Source organism: Dermacentor andersoni, chromosome 3, assembly GCF_023375885.2.
Source record: "Dermacentor andersoni chromosome 3, qqDerAnde1_hic_scaffold, whole genome shotgun sequence".
In the NCBI taxonomy this organism is placed as follows: Eukaryota; Metazoa; Arthropoda; class Arachnida; order Ixodida; family Ixodidae; genus Dermacentor; species Dermacentor andersoni.
Window position 1 is genome coordinate 4,709,157 of NC_092816.1, and position 15,753 is coordinate 4,724,909.

Consider the following 15,753-nt stretch of genomic DNA (forward strand, 5'->3'; position numbering starts at 1 on the left):
AAAGCCGAATACCTGTTCTGTAGCTTGATCCGGAATTACTCTATTTTCCTTCTTACCGATAACTCATTGATCCGTTTCTTATGTACCAGTTTCTTCCGTTCCCTCCTCAGGTCTAGGCTAATTCGACTTCTTACCATCCTACGGTCACTGCAACTCACCTTGCCGAGCCCGTCCACATCTTGTATGATGCCAGGGTTAGCGCAAAGTATAAAGTCTATTTCATTTCTAGTCACGCCATTCGGGCTCCTCCACGTCCACTTTCGGCTATTCCGCTTGCGGAAGAAGGTATTCATTATCCGCATATTATTCTGTTCTGCAAACTCTAGTAATAGCCCCCCCCCTGCTATTCCTGGCGCCTATGCCTTATTCTCCCACTGACTTGTCTCCAGCCTGCTTCTTGCCTACCTTGGCATTGAAGTCGCCCATCATTATAGTGTATTTTGTTTTGACTTTACCCATCGCCGATTTCACGTCTTCATAGAAGCTTTCGACTTCCTGGTCATCATGAATGGATGTAGGGGCGTAGACAGGTACGATCTTCAATCTGTACCTCTTATTAGGTTTCACAACAAGACCTGCCACCCTCTCGTTAATGCTATAGAATTACTGCATGTTAGCAGCTATATTCTTATTGATCAGGAATCCGACTCCTAGTTCTGTCTGTTCCTGTCTCCGCTAAGCCCCTACCGGGGCTTAGCGGAGACAGGATGTGCCCGGTTTTTAGCACTGTATATGCTTCTTTTGTCCTCCTAACTTCAGTGAGCCCTATTATATCTCATTTACTGCCCTCTAATTCCTCCAATAGAACTGTTAGACTCGCCTCACTAGATAACGTTCTAGCGTTAAACGTTGCCAGGTTCAGATTCCAATGGCGGCCTGTCGGGCCATTGCATACATACAGGGTGTCCCAACTATCATGCACCAAGATTTAAAGGTGTGCAGATGCTACGTCACTGGACAGAACCAAGGTAATGTTCTTCGCCGACGCTTGAGGTACTCAGACTATATTATTCTGCCTAAATAGGTAATTAGTCTTAATTAATTAAGCAAAGAGCAATATGAATACAGCTTTCTGTTGCTCAATACGTGGTACATAAAAGTGTTTTTCCTAGAGTGAAAGAAGCCCGCGAATACACGCAATATTGCCGCGCGACTGGGCGCTCGAGGCACTTTGCGTGTATTTGCGGGCTTCTTTTACGCTCGCAAAACACTTTTATGTAACGCGTATTGAGCAACAGAAAGCTGTATTCACGTTGCTCTACAAGTTCCTCATTGACACTTTTCATCTAATTATAACATTTGCGAAGTTGATTAATTAATTAAGAGTACTAATGTAATTAGGTGGAACAAAAAAATTGAAACCGATGCTGAGTGGGTTTAAAATGTTTCGTCAATATTAAAAAAAAAAGAAGAACAGCGTACTAGCGCAGAGTGATAATCTTAACGTTATCTTTCCAGAACCACCTCGGGTAGTCTTCAGACGGTAATCTGCGCGACCTCTTAACGTAATCCAGAACGACGATTCCCGAGACGGTTGCTGACCTTACACGGAAACATGGTGCAAGGCTTGTGCACACATGGCGACATCATGCATTGCCAAAAGCACCTTAGGCGGAGAGTTATATATATATATATATATGTACACACATAGTAGGGGCGTAGCCAGGGGGGAGGCTTTTGGAACTTTCGCCTCCCCCCCCCGCCCCCCAAAATTGTTCCGTGCTGTCATTCACCGCCGACCAAAACAACCCCCGGCGCCGGAAATCATGCTGGATTTTGTCTAGAATGCCCTTTTCACGCTCGAATAGACATTTCAGCGTGAACATTGCGAAATCGGGCTGGATTTCGCGGCAACCCACATGCACCGGGAGTCGCATAATGCACGGAGCCTCATCCGAGCAAAATTTCAAAGGCGTTTCGATGGCCAGCGGACTCGTCGCGGTACCTCGCGGAGGCCGCGGAATCTACGGAGCGCATTAATTTCCATTCCGAATCTTTATGAGTATAAAGTTCTCATAAGCTTTTGATGCGAAGGTGCATAGAAACTTAGAAAGTCGTGCTTTATTTAGATTCTAAATTCCGGAACACCGGAGCTTTAATGTTATAAACATTTGACGCCAAAGGTGGACAGACTTTTTTAAAGTCGTACATCGGACCATACAACTACACAAGCCATAAGAACACACTACCAGACAAGTTCACAAAGCACGCAGCGAGGTCCGATGCGACGAAGCATTGTGGTGGTTCATTTTTGCCGTCATGACACAGAAAATTTAATTCCCTTAAGTTGTTTTCTCAGGCAGTTTTGTATTTTCTATCTAAGTTTCACTTGACTAATGTATTTCGTATATTGTTTTACTTGTGTATTTTGCTAGGTATCGTACTTTTGTATAACTTTTGTGTTTTCTTTTGTAAACATTTTGTATAACTTTTGTGTACTTTAGTTGTTTTTTCCGTAACGCGCAAAGCTCGCATTTCTTCATGTATCGTTTCCCCCTATGTAATACCCCTTCGGGGGCCTTTAGAAGTATTATGAAATAAATAAAATAAACATTTTTTTTCACCTGTGCCACAGCATCCATGTCAAGACAATAAAGCCAGGAAAGGTAACTACGTTCTCATCTATTTTTCTAATCTGACTTTTCTTCGCGAGGACACATTGAGCCTCTTCAATTTTTTTGTTCTCGCTACCCGCGGGCTGCCCGAGCCAGCCAGAGCACATGCGTTTTTCTAGTGTTGCCCCGAACACCGCGCGGCGCATTTCGGTGCGCGTTCATTTTTGTCTGGCCGATTGGATTGTTGTCATGCAGAATTTTGGAGACCTTCTGGCTATTAGACCAGTAAAATAAACAATGGTCGCTCGCCGCTATCACTGTGGGGACTCGATGGATTGCAACCCGTTCGCTTGAGCGCAACCTCTCCATAAAATTTTGTCGCGCCGGTGTAGGATACAGAGCAGTATGCGTATGGATCTCTGTGGACCAAGCGTCTCACGTTTTCTTCCATATTCCTTCGGTAGCCACATTAGGTACCCAAAGTAGGCATTCGATTGTGACCAACATACTTTCCTTCGCGTTTTTTTTTTTTCATCGCGGTTCCCCCAACCCACAAAAGGAAAAACAAAACGTTGCGGCGCAGCGAATTGTCGCATGGTGAAAGTTCTATTTTGTTACTTCTCTTGCGCAAAGTAATGGGCTACGGGATGCTTCAGCTGCCGGATACTCTTATTATATTTTGTGCGAGGCATGCGCGTAGCGCAGGGGCATCTCTCACTTACAAAAGTGACAGGCAAGTGTGAGGATAAAGGTTTTTAATGCTCTCATTCACTGGGTTGAACATGGTTGTGTGACATAATGGACACTCCAAAAGTTGAACACCGTGGTGTCGTGAGGCTTTTCACAACTGAAGCTGTTTCCCAAAAAGAAATTAGTCGCCGTATGGCTGCCGTGTACGTTGAACATTGCATATCACCGGCCACTGTGAAACGTTGGAGCAAACAGTTCAAAGAAGGACCTGAAAGTTGCGAAGACAATCGAAGACTGGGCCAAAGCCACCGTACAATCACCCTAACACAATTGTAAAGGTTGAAGAGCTGATTAGACAAGAATGGAGGATAAGCATCGATGAATTGGCAGAGCGTGTGAATGCCAGTCACGGTTCGGTTCACACCATAATTCATTAACATCTCCGTTATCGGCTCTTGTGCGCGCAATGGATGCCCAACATTTTCAACCACCGCCAGAAGACGGAGAAGTTTGGCGCTGCTTTGACTCATCTGATCCAGTGTCACAACGAGGCATGGCTTCTTGTCTGCAATTGTGACCGAGAACGAATCATGGTGCTAGTACTACGAGCCTGAAACACTACGGCAAAGCTTACAGTGGAAACATTCCAATTCACCGCACCCAAAGAAAGCAAAGGCCGTCATTTCCACCGGAAAAGTGTTGACTTTCTTTTTTTTATCGTCAGGGGACATTAGTGCTCGAATTTGCTAAACCTGGAGAGACTATCAATCGTTTCCGATATATTGAAACGCCGGATCGGCTGTGCGTCGCAATCAAGAACAAACAACGTGGTAAATTCAGGAATGGGATCATCTTGCTCCACCACAATGCCTGTCCCCACGTCGCTGATGTGGCTAACATAAACTGGCAAACTTCAAGAGCGAAACGCTGCAACATCCGCCATACAGCGCAGACCTGTCGCCTTGGGACTTCCACATTTTGGGACATTTGAAAAAACACCTCAAGGCAACCATATTCGTGTCAGACGATGGCATTAAAGAGTCAGTTACAGAATTTTTGAAGCAATAACCGATAGAGTTTTATGACACGGGAATCACGCAACTCGTTAGTCAGCGGGGAAACTGTCTAAATGCTCATGGAGACTACTCTTTAATATAGTACTGGCTGTTTGTCATATATTCGCATTGGCTCACTTTTATTTGTCTCGCCCTCGTATATTTTGCAGAAATGCAGCTTTTTGTTTGTGCTCTCTGTTGCGACTATAATTCCAGTGCAATTACTCACAATACACGACCAGTGACTGACAGCTGCTCCTGCGCAGTACACTGGAGCAAAGGACAGCGTCATTGAGATTATTCCCTGGCCGTGTCATACGTACAAAAATGTAAACATATTTCTCGAAAGACAAAGTTTCATTAGAATATTTGTCCTCAACTTGTTCATTTCATGGCCTTTACATTTTTAATATCTGCGGCATGCACTGCTTTGGTGGTTTCAAAGTGATATAGTTCTAAAGTTCGTGTGAGATTATCTTTACTTAATAAATAGACAGAAAATATGGAAGCATTCATATCAGTTATTTCGGGCACAATTCTTGAGACATAGGAGTATATTCTTTTATGAAAAAATACATATTTTACTCGCCTTGACAGTGCACAGCATTCAATGATTCGTTTGCAGCATCTTTGGCAAAGGAAATGCAGTTATTATTCCCGTATTTAAGCCCTCGACAAATTCTATATATATATATATATATATATATATATGAGTTGCACTTGAAGAAATTTCGTGTGATCTCAAAGAATTGAGCGCTGAAATGACGGCGTTACCTGAGTGTATACAAGACCCCATAGTAGGAGACAGTTCAATTTCACAACCTGTAACCCGCCGTGGTTGCTCAGTGGCTATGGTGTTAGGCTGCTGAGCACGAGGTCGCGGGATCGAATCCCGGCCACGGCGGCCGCATTTCGATGGGGGCGAAATGCGAAAACACCCGTGTACTTAGATTTAGGTGCACGTTAAAGAACCCCAGGTGGTCAAAATTTCCGGAGTCCCCCACTACGGCGTGCCTCATAATCAAAAAGTGGTTTTGGCACGTAAAACCCCATAATTTAATTTCACAACCTGAGTACTCTCGGTGGTGTAATATTTATTCATGTAATTGTCGCATACTCGGCTATCACTAGTACTGCTTCGCCTTTCCGGCGAAACTGCAGCCTCTCTCTCTCTCTGTGAGTGCGAGTATAAGCGCTGCGGCGCATGGCTGCTGTTGCTTCTTATTTCGAGTGAATCCGGCTTGCCTCATTTCGGTTGCTGAGTGAATTGCTGAGCAATAGTTGGGAAACACTGTAGTGTTTCCCAACTATCATGCACCAAGACTTAAAAATATAACAGTTACGTTACTCGAAGAAAACCTAGTGCATATTGTTTCCTGCACAGTGGAGTAGCCACCAGTATTCCTTTCGTTCTTCACATTTAATTAGGTTATTCCAAATAATTATCTAATTCGAGAACTACTGTCCTAATTTTCAAATTGTCAATGAGACATTTGTAGGCACCCCAAAACAATATCTAACTGCGGTGTTTTCAGTGACGTACTAATTGCTTACAATTTTTTCCGGCTGGCAAAGAAACCTCACGAAATATGAAGAATACCACGTGACTCCGCTCCCACCCACGTCATAAAGCATCGCCCCCGAATAAGCTGATTGAAAGCCTTTCTGCCTGTCGCAGACCCAAAGAGACACCGGATCACCTTGATAATGGCACGGAAGGAGCACCAACAGCAGGAGCACCAACACTCTCAGCAGCGGGACCACCACCTGAGGGCGGTGCGAGTGTCGTCCTACGAGGAGTGGATTAGACCGGCAACTGGCTCCATGGATTCCCACAGGGTCGTTCTGGACTCGCTCTTGGCTTTCGCCAAGGACGCGCAGCTTCTAGGACGGCTCTGAATACGCCTCCCCCCTCCTCTTCCTATTCCCCATTATAGGCCTTCGCGCCATCCCTTAATAAATACATTTTGTCATCCTCATCACATATTCAGTGGTTTTCTTGATGACCGACGCCGGAATTATACGACAGACATCCGTTATCTTTGCCTTGAACTCATCTGACGTCAAATTCGATCATGTAAGCACGATCTTCCACATAACCTCAAAGAAAGAAATCGAGTGGAGAGAGGTCAGGTGACCTAGCCGGCCAATTTACAGGCTCGTGCCTTCCAATCTATTGCGCATGAAAAGTCGCATCCAGCCAATTTCGTGCTCGCCTGCTCCTGTGTGCTGGTGCTTCATCTTGCTGATACCACAGAAGTGGAAGACGTGACAGCGTGAATTCGCTGCGCAACTCATCCACCACTCCTTCAAGTATTTCCTCCACGTAACGCTCTCCAGTCAGCGTGTGATTGAAGAAGATGGGACTGATTACAGCACCGGCGTAAATTCCGCACCCCAGACTGAATGACCACTGGTACTGGTGCCGATTGCGCTTTACCCAGCATGGATTGGAGTCCATCCAATAGTGTGCATTATGGATATTTGCCTAGGTGTTTCTGCGAAAATTGGCTTCACCTGCGCACATGATGTAGCTGAAAAAGTCAGGTGACTCATCGGCTTTTGTGAGGACCCAATTCGAGAAATCTACATGATTATACATGTCCCTATCTTCCAAGCATTGGTGCAGGTTTAGGTAGTACGGGTGAAAGGCCGCCATTTGGAATCCTCCAAACTTATGACTTGCAAATTGGTATCTGGGCAGCCACGTCCCGCACGCTAGCATGAGGGTTTGAGGCCATAAATGCTAGAACATCCGTGCGTAGGCTAGGACTAAAAGATGGAGTCCTCCGCCGTCGTTTCTTGAAGCTGTCGGTTTGTCTCAGGTTTTCACAATTTACGATGATGCGTTTGGTCTACCGCCACACTTCAATAACTGATAGATATATTTACGACCTTCCTCTTGTTGCTATTTGGAGATCCCAAGGCGAAGATCATGTTTACCTTCTGCTCACTAGAGAAAGACATGGCGATTGGGACGAAACAAGACGCACCCTTAAATCTTTGCACTAATGTTGTCAATTCGTTTTTGTGGTGATAGGCTTTGTGGTAAAAAAAAATAATGCATCCGCGTACTTTATCTACGCTAAGAGAACAAACAGCTATCAGAGCTTGTCACCAACTAACACCAAACGAGACGTGTTACTTCAGCCGGGGCGCGGCAGATAAGGCACCAGCTCGGTCACGACGTTTTTCTTTATTTCTTTTATTTCATTCTGGATAACTCAGACGGAACCAGTCGAGGGCGCTGCTTTATGATCCGGGTGGGAGCGCAGTCACGTGGTATACTACGAATTTTGCGGGGTTTATATATCAGTCGGAAAGAAATTTGTACGCAATTAGTACGTCGCTGAATATACTGCAGTTAGATGTCCCTTGACTGCGCCTTCGAATGCCTCATTGACACTTTGATAATTAGGATAGTACGTCTCGAGCTAGATAATTAATTACAGTTACCTAACTAAATCTCAGTAACGAAAAAATACTAGCAGCTACTCCACAGTACTGTAAACAATATGCACTAGGTTTTCTTCGAATAAAGCATTGGTCTCTTTTTAAGTCTTGGTGCATGATAGGAAGGAAGGAAGGAAGGAAGGAAGTGCTTTATTTCCCATATACAACATACATTTGAATATGGACAGGTCTTGAGGAAAAAAGCTGCTCGAGCAGCTTGACTAAGTCCTAAAACCCAAGTCCTAAATAGTTAACTGGGACACCCTGCATATAGGTATATTTATGACACACAACATTCAAGCGCTGTTCATAAAAGACTGCTGAAAGGGTCACTGAAGTCTATAGGTTTTTTTCATTGTAAAAGAGGCACGCAAAGCAATTTGAAGCGTAGTGAACATACAGCAACATATTCATTCCCTACGCATACGCCATACATACCTTTAGAAACTATTTTTCGTTGGTTACCTCCATCTCTTTCAAAAATATAATAAACTTTGTCCTCTGTGTATATTTAAATATAATGTATGTGTGCATGCTGTTTAAAGTGGAAATTTAAAATAACGTTGAAGTGAGAAAATACGCATGAGGCAGCCGCCGCTAGTTCTTTTAATGTGCGTGTCTTCTAAAAGCCGTGCACGTCCGCGCCAAGAGTGATGCAGTAAGCTAGTCACACCAGTAAAATTTCAAGTGAAAAGGTCGAGGAAAGTCAAAAGAAATCAAAAATGACCTGGATGACAAAGCTCTGGTAATTGCACTTTAGGTGTGTGGGGGAGAGAGGGCTCCGAAGCACCCCCCCCCCCCCCCCCCCCCGTAGTCAGCGTCTGTGAAAAGCACCGTCTCCGACTTCCACATGAAAATTAAAGGTACTTTTACGTGCGACACTAACAACTGCATCTATTTCGCATGTTCGTCAATTACAGCACGTTGGACAAACTGAAACGCCGTTTAGATACCGCTTGAACAACCACAAGTGTCATGCCCTCGCCAGTCTACCGCTATCGAAACACGCGCCTATTCCGGACCACTCATTTGATAGAATCACCGCAACAATCCTTCAATCTGGGTTTCGTTCCCACCCCGAAAGAGAGCTACGAGAATCGTACGTAATTCTTACATTTCAAGCGGTAACTTGTGGAATCAATGAAAGTGCTGGCAAACTTTCCTTTTTACCCATTTAGTTTGCTAACCACTCACAAGTTTTGAGGCCCCTTATTTCACATATACATTTATCCATATCACTTTTGGTCGGTATGACGTCAAAATGTGTGCATGTGCGTTTCTAGCTGTCATGGTTGCCCACTCTTTTATTATTGCATTTGATTGTGCGGCCGAAACGTCAGTTCGGTGCACCAGTCAATATTTTTTTCCTGGTTGCCTTATACATTCCCCAACGGTTATATATGACATATATGAATATATGGCACGTTTATGAAGTGACGTATATTTTCGCACCATTTCTTGGAAATTATTCTCGGTCTACTGTTGGGTGTTCACGTTTATTAGTTCACCTTGTCATATAATTTTTTATTTATATTTTATTTTATTCTTCACACACGCATAGACTGTATAAAAGACAGCTTGCCCACAGACACAAAGGATACCACTTGTGCAAGGAATCGAATGGAACGCAGTTCGTTCAACTCAGAGGTCGGAAGAGGTAGCAGTACAGGTGCCCTATAACCAGGTGGGGGTGTATTGACCGCCAACGAGGTCGCACATAAGTTGCAGCGACTTCAAACAAAGAACTCTCCTGGCAGCTGCGACCAATCGCAAGTTCTTTATTAGCATGCCACCCTTCTCCCCTACATTCCATTGGCTGCGTCTTTCGTCTTTCTTTCCTTGTGAACACGACTGAATGTGCACCTCTTGACGCGTGGGTTATTCACAAACTGCCTACCTGGCTTGCTTTCTTTCATTTTTTTCTTTCATAATGCCACTGCATATGCCTGCAACTTTGTGCTCCCGTTATCGCACCACTGCGCGTGCGCGCGCTTGTGGTCATAGACTACGTCCTTTCTCTCTCTCCTTTATACAATATGTATGTATATATATGTATATATATAGAGAGAGAGGGGGGGAAATAAGCAAATGACAGAGACACGGACAAAAGAAAGTAGGAACACGAAAACAATGTCTATAAACGACAGGCCAAATTAGTTTTCTGCATGAAAGTTAGCAAGGCTATATGGGACTGGTCGCGATGAGCAGCACTGCCTCTCGGAAACAGGCAATCGTCAAGGGTCGTACACTTAAGTCAATTCCGTCCATATTCCTTAGTTAGCAGCGCACGTTTTGTGACGAATGCGGGACAATCCGACGTAAGGTGTTCGAGTGTCTCATAAGAGCGACAGGACGTACACGACGGACTCTCCACACGTCCTTGACGACAGAAGCGTTTGCGCACGAACACAGAGCCAACTCTTGATTTAACTAACAGTGCTTGGCACTATGAGGCAAACCATGACCACGAACACGCGGAGGGAACGACCCGTTTGCAACACGCTTGTCTGGGTGCTGCTTTAGGAGGTATCGGCGGATTAACACACGGGCGTTGTCAAACACACCAGAAATTTCTGGGCAGTCACTGCTGTTTTGAGCACAGGTTAAAGCGAGGCGATCAGCCTCTTCGTTTCCAGCAATATCCACGTGCGAAGGTATCCACTGGGCAATAGGGACACCTCACGAGAAGCAATTTTGTCGGTGGACTCTATCATACAGCGTAGGACTGGGCTATTGACATTCTTTCTCAACAGCCTGCTAAGAGCAGCACGGGAGTCTGTAAGGATGACGAACTTCGATGTGCTTATTTCTTCATGTACGTACTTGAGAGCAACATCAATCGCTGCCAGCTCCGCAGTTGTTGATGAGGATGCATGAAGTATTCGAAACACCCCCTACTTATGTCAGTCGAAGGGCAGAAGAAAGCTGCTGCAGCACATTGAGCATCGCTGCTAACCGATGCGTCCGTAAATACTTTAAAATGATCTCCATAGTTTTCAGATAAGTGCAGCTGGGCCAACTGGAATAGTTCCGAAACAGGCTTGTCAGACTTTTTGTGTATCTCGGGAATCGAAAGATCAATAGGGAAAGGGCATTTGTTGTTGTATTCCATCGTCAGTGAGGTAGTATCGTCTGAAGTGCCAGCAATGCCAACGAACAATGCCGCCATTTTCCCTGTTTGAGGAGAACGGCCACTGAAATAGCACGTATGCACGTAGTTCAGAAAGAAGCACACTTATCATAAAGGCATGTTTACTTGCTTACTAAATTAAGGTTTTTTTAGACAATAACGACTTTCTATTAAACACCCAAAGCGAAATTTACCAAAGTTTCTTTTCAAAGGCATTAAATTACTTCGTTGACAGGAGCCTCCCTCAGAAATGTGAGCTCAATCTGAACATTCTTTTGACGTGTTTTTACTCTTTCAGTCGTCGGCCGTTCTTGGTACCATCTTTCGGTCACGCCTACAGATTTTCGCGTAATGGCGCATATAATAATGCTTTCGCATTAAAAGTAGTGAGCGCCGCGAACATGGTGCTTTTGCAGACGAGTTCCTAGGCGAGGCGGACATACTTTGTCGTTGATAACGTGAGCTTCAGAAGAATAATTAGCAAAAATGCATTATTTAATTTTTTAATTAGTGCCTTGAGGGTAGTTGTCTAGATGGCTAATTTGGAAGCAGCGGCATTTTAATGCACACCTACCTTTAAAAATTTTGAAAATCGCACCTAATTCGAGATATTCCTCCTCAAATTGCAAAGCTCAATCGGGGTAATATAGAGTTATAGCTCAGCGGGCTGACGGGCCGGTGGTTCCAGCGGGAGAGCGCTACTGCGCATGTGCGGTACGCGGCCAGCGTGTCACTCGCTCGCCTCCACCCCAGCGGAACGCGCGCAGAGGGCCAGCGTTCCTGCGAAAAGAGCACGGACACGGCGTCTTCAAACGCGGCTCGCCTAGGCGGAAGCGCCGCCGAGGTCACGAAGTCGAGCGATGACGGTCGCTGGTCGAGAAGCAGGAGCTCAGGGCCACATACTGCGGCGCGGCAGAGTATTCCGTATTGCACTGGGGCCGTGCAATAAGTTGTTGCGCGCGATATCCCGCCTTCAATATGACTGAGGAGCGAGATATGCATGACAGATGCTGTCGTGGTGTCGCTGTCACAGTCGGGTGGGTCCATCGGGTGACGGGATAGACAGTCGGCGTCCTGATGTAATCGACCAGAGTTGTAGGCGACGAAATAGGAGTTCTCCTGCAGCTGCAAAGCCCAGCGTCCGAGGCAGCTAGTAGGATCATTCAGGGATCAAAGTCCGCTGTCCAGTGACAACAGAAAGCTATGGGTCGTAGAGGTAGGGTCGACATTTTGTAACGGTCCAGACAAGGGCGATACACTCCCTCTCGGTGACGGAGTAGTTCTGCTCGGACCTCGAAACAAGATGGCTGGCGTAAGCTATCACTCGGTCGTGTCCATGCGGCTGTTGCACTAAAACAGCACCTGTGCCTCCACCGCGTGCGTCGGTGCCGACCTCCGTAGGGGCTGAGTCATTAAAGTGAGCCAGAACATGGGGCACGTAAGCAGGCTGATCCGTGTGGTGAAAACTGAAGCTTGTGATGGATGGATGGTGGTGGTGGTGAGCGGTAGCAAGAGGCGCCTTTAGCCTGGCGATCAAGGCCGGCAATAGCTCCGCCCTAGCGTCTCTTATCACTGCGGTGTTTAACCACATGTCCATCAGACGAGTCTTTCTTAAGAATGCGGTAAGGAGACGTGAAGTTGCTTTGCAGGCTATAACTGAACCTTCGGGAAAAACAAGCTGTTGCAAGCACGCATGCGGAAAGATCTTTTCTCGCAGATTTTCCTGGCGAGCGTCCCTTTCATATTGTGATGAATTCCAGGAGAAATGCACGCCTTTCTTAATTAAGAAGGTCGGTAAGTGACCGGGCGATAGTTGTAAAATCTCTTACAAAATGACAAAGATACGAGCAGAGGCCAACAAAACTGCGAACATCATGGATAGACGGGGAAATCGACCACTGCACGAACCTTTTCGGGGTGTAGCCTGGTACCTGCAGCGTCAACAAGGTGCCCAAGGAGTGCAATTTCGCGGCGGCCGAAATTGCACTTGGAGGAATTCAACTGCGGGCCAGCTCTTCGGAACACATCGACGCTGACACTGACAGACGCTGCAAATGACTTGAAAACGTTGATGAAAACCCTACATCATCGAGGTAGCATAGGCAAGTTGACCATTTCAAGCCCCGAAGAAGGGAGTTCATCATGCGTTCGAATGTCACTTCGGCATTGCACAGGCCAAGCGGCATGCCCTTGAATTGATAAAGATCATCTGGTGTTACAAACGTGGGCTTTTCTCGACCATTTGCCTCCACTGCAATTTGCCGATCCACTGCAATGAGGTCGATCGAGGAAAAATACGCAACTCCGTGGAGACAGTCAATCAGATCGTCAATTCGCGGTAATGGATCCTTTTTAGTGACCTTGTTCAGGTGGCCCACGTAGAGACGCCAACTGTGATCATTTTTAGCTTTCCTGGCGCTGCTGCTGCGCTAACGCGCGTTGCTGGGCTACCAGATGGCGCTCGCCTCCGCCAATCCCGGTGAGTGAGGAAAACAGAGACAGTGAATTGAACGCCGAGAATGGACACGAAAAGACCATGGAGATTTACAACAATGAGAAAAAATAAATTAGAAGGGAAAATCTGCGTCGTACAATGGCATTCTGATTCACTTCTCAGTGTCTTGTATTCTGCCCTGATATAAGTACCTGCTGAATCTTGTCTCTTACCCATTGCACATCCAAAATATTTACATTTTCTTTATTTGTTCTTCTGTGTGCTAAACCTTCCAACATGGCGTTTACTACCATTTTTCCCCGCTCCTGTTATAGAAATCGTATAATGATTATAGAGTGCATATGTACTGCCTTTTTGACCCTAACTTATCTATGTCGGCGCCTACTTGAACTGTGTTTTCTTGAATATGTATCCTGCCCCTTTCCTACAACAGCCTCAAATGTGAGGCTAGCAGTATGTTCAAATAAATAAATAAATAAATAAATAAATAAATAAATAAATAACACGAAGGGAAGTGCCTTGCTATTTGAAGCTCGAGCTGGTTGCCTAAGGACAAAAACATACCAGAGCAAATATTCCCAATTAGTTGAGGCATCTGTATGCTACAGCGAAATTTCGGAGACCACTCAGCACATCCCAATGAAATTCGAAGGGATTCACCCAGCTAGACCAGTACGTAACGTACAACTTCGAGAAGCGCTTGGATTCAAAGAAGATGGAAATATCAACCGATCAGCAGTCGAGATAAGCAAGAGACGCTTAGAATACTGGCGGAAGAAAAGCCTAGAGGAGATTGATACGACCGGCACCATTGCAGGTATAGACAGTGGTGCGAGGGGTAAATAGAGAAGATCAAAGAGATGTTTAAAAGAATGCTAGGAGAAAAAGCATTCATCGCTCACCTGAGTAACTCAAGCAGGCTAGGTGACGATTTGTCCCCGCCCCGTCTCAAAGGGGATACAAATAAATAAATAAATAAATAAATAATAATAATAATAATAATAATAATAATAATAATAATAATAATAATAATAATAATAATAATAATAAGGAGAAGAAGAAGAAGAAGAAGAAGAATCCCGACCAGCACCGCCGTGCGTTTCACAGTTTCCGGGTATGGCAGGTGCTGGGCTGCAGAGGCCGCGTATTGGGCTGTGACAGTGTAAATATCACAATCGTCCACAGCCTGAAGACAGTCTTTAGAGCTGGCGTTCCAACAGCTTGCTGTCCACGTATTCAGAAGAAACACGTAAACACCCGCCAGCAAAACTGATACAAAGCGTGCACTCGGCGTCGAGGACACCCAGGCCCGAAAGAAGTGTCGCGTGGAACAGGAGCGTCTTCGCTACGCACAGCGAAACGTGGTGCAGGCCGCGATGTATGCAATGTACATACATAATTATAATAATTGAATTACGTACAGTTCCTTGATTTAACTGAAGTTTAACACTTTTGCCACGATGCGATGTGCCATGTGAGACAATGATAATGCTCAACCCTCTCAGAGATTATGAAAAATGACGCATAGCAACGCCTCAAGCAAACACGTCCCCTTCTGTGTTCACCGCGAACATCACCGCTAATTATCCTCAACAAAAGCAAAGAGCAAGCAAAGATTCGCTTACATCGATTCCCACAGTGCGTGGGATCCACAATTTTTTTTTTAACTTTTTGCGAGGACAACAGGGGAAGCCCAAGGGCTGCAGGAAGGCTCAATGATATTATTTTCGAGCATCTTGTCGACATTTTTTCTGAATGACGTGTTGTTCACTCGGGGACACTCCATAAGGCCGCCGATGAATTGGGCTAGCGTCACCAGTGTTGATCTGGTGTGCTCCTATAGAGGTTAGACCCTACGGTCTGGCGTCAAAATGATATGGTCCCGGTATGACGTTAGCAAGCGGCGTAGATCCTGAAAGTTGGACATTTGAATTAATGCATTTACACAACATTCAGACACTGCAAACCCGCATAAAGAGTGCTCGATTGACATTTCTTTATAATAGCTTATCAGGACAAAATAAACTCAAGCTTCCAGAGCGTGTTAAGCCTCCTCCAGTGGGAAGGACTTGGAACGTTCATAGGCGTTCACTAGCTCCAATGTTTGCCATAAGTAACAGTTTTAAATACAGTTTTTCCTTAGAACAGTGCAAGAATGGAATTCGTTAACGTCATCTGTTTCTTTTTTCCTCGCAAGATTTCACTGCTGCTCTAGCACTTCTATTTACCTGCTAAAATTGTGTTTTATTTATGTTTTTATGTGTCTTTCTTGTGTTTTGTATCTATGTGCTGTTAAAATTGTATGTTTTTATTCTTTTCCTTGTACAAGGATGTATGTACAACTCCTGCTTGGGCCAAGCATTGGCCTGCAGTATTTTGAAAGAAATAGAAAAGTCAGTTCCAATAATTTTATCG

At 45.1% G+C, this 15,753-nt stretch overlaps 1 protein-coding gene across 2 annotated transcripts in view; it reads right to left on the reverse strand.

Moving 5' to 3' along the window:
* Rbp6 (RNA-binding protein 6) overlaps nt 1–15,753 on the reverse strand; it is a 1,068,785-nt gene that overhangs the window by 100,224 nt on the left and 952,808 nt on the right. The gene's annotated exons all lie outside the window — the stretch shown is intronic.